Source organism: Etheostoma spectabile, chromosome 3, assembly GCF_008692095.1.
Source record: "Etheostoma spectabile isolate EspeVRDwgs_2016 chromosome 3, UIUC_Espe_1.0, whole genome shotgun sequence".
Classification (NCBI taxonomy): Eukaryota; Metazoa; Chordata; class Actinopteri; order Perciformes; family Percidae; genus Etheostoma; species Etheostoma spectabile.
The window spans coordinates 29,787,223-29,788,977 of NC_045735.1; positions in this window are offsets into that span (position 1 = coordinate 29,787,223).

Sequence of the window (1,755 nt, forward strand, 5' to 3'; positions counted from 1 at the left end):
TTCGTTCACAACGATAAAAACACACAATTCACATTGGTCTTGTGACGGAACCATTGGAGAACTTTTAAAAAGTAAACTTTCCGATAACAGTATACTTATGGGTTCATTTTGGCGTATTGTGTGCCATCCAACTTCGAAAAGTAGCGTGAGCGATTTCATGCAGGCTCGCAAGCTCAAATAAGTGTGTGGGGTGTGCTGTCTGTTTTTGTCCGTGTCTAGCTAGGTTAATGTGAGTGAATGAGTGTTTCTACGGTACTAGTTGTTTGCACAGAATGTGTTTAAAACTACAAAGTTTGCCTAGGCCAAAAAGAACGTTTTTTTTCCGCATGTTGCCCTCCGGATCAGAGAGGCTCCAAAATCATGGTAGCCGCTGTCGCCATGGTCCCGCTCTACTTCTGCGAGACCAGGTTTCATTCAGCTACACTCTGCACGGTGCCCAGCTACATCTGCTGTGCTGTAATGCCCACAGTGTCCTGCATATGCCATGGAAAACTGGATTACCAAAGAACTGCTACAAATACTATTTTTTCTATGTTTGTTATTTCCAAATTCATTCCGACCCAACTGCCGTGCAGAACAGCTACCAAAAGCCTGGGTCTGACCGAGGTTCTGCCTAAAAGGAAGTTTTTCCGTCGCCACTGTCGCAATGTTGCTTGCTCTGGAGGAAAACTACTAGCAATGTTCAATTCCATTCAATCAACTTTATTTTATAGTATCAATTTCATAACAAGAGTTATCTCAAGACAACTTTACAATAGACCACATCCAGGAATTTACAAGGAACCAACATGTTAATAGTTTCTCCAAGCAAAGCAAACAGTGCGACACGGTGTGGCGAGGAAAATAACTTTCCTTGTAGCAGAAACACCCGGTCAGACCCAGGCTCTTGGGTAGGCGGTTGTTTCTGAAGGGTCCGGTTGGGGTTAGAATGAAATGAGTGGGAACTAACAAAAAATAGGACAAAAATAGTAGTTTTTGTTAGAAGGCTTTGTAGGGTTCAGGCACATAGCAGGACGCTTTGTGCGGCATACAAGGCACAGAAGGACCGAGAAGGACGTAGCAGGACGTAGAGGACGTAGCAGGACGTCTGCAGGACGTGCAGGGAAGTGCAGGGAACCGCAAGTGTTTGTAGCAGTTGAACATGGCATCACAGAACGTGTAGCGGGACTACATAGTTGCGGAGACGTCCGCACCCTTTTTGATTTCGGAGCCTATCGGATCCAAGGGAAAATCAGCTGGTGAAATGAATAGTATACTAGTAAGGAATCCGGGGTAAGTGAACTCCCCAGAAAATAGGTTATAACACGCATTTCTGGGAATCATGGATGCACAAAATGAGAAAGATAGAAAGATAGAGGCAGAGGGAGCATCAGTGATCAACAAATAAGTCCCCGACTGTTCTAAAACGATTACAGCAAAACCAAGAGAGTACAGGTAAAAGAGAGCTCCAGCCCGGCGGGCTAGAAAACTCTCCCCAAAACCGGATCGGGCTGTAGTGCTTCAAGTCCCCTTTGTTCTATTATATTAGTGATTTATATGCTAGAATTAAATCTGACACACTATGTGCCTAACTATATACTCCCTAACAATATTCGATTCTATGCCTAATAGGTATCAAAATAAGTCCCCAGCTGGTTAAACTATTACAACAAACCAAGAAAGACGATGGGGAAAGAGAGTCTCAGCCGGCCAGGCCAGATATCTACCCAACAGGATCGGGCTGTATGACCAAGACTCTCCTTTAGTTACTATGAT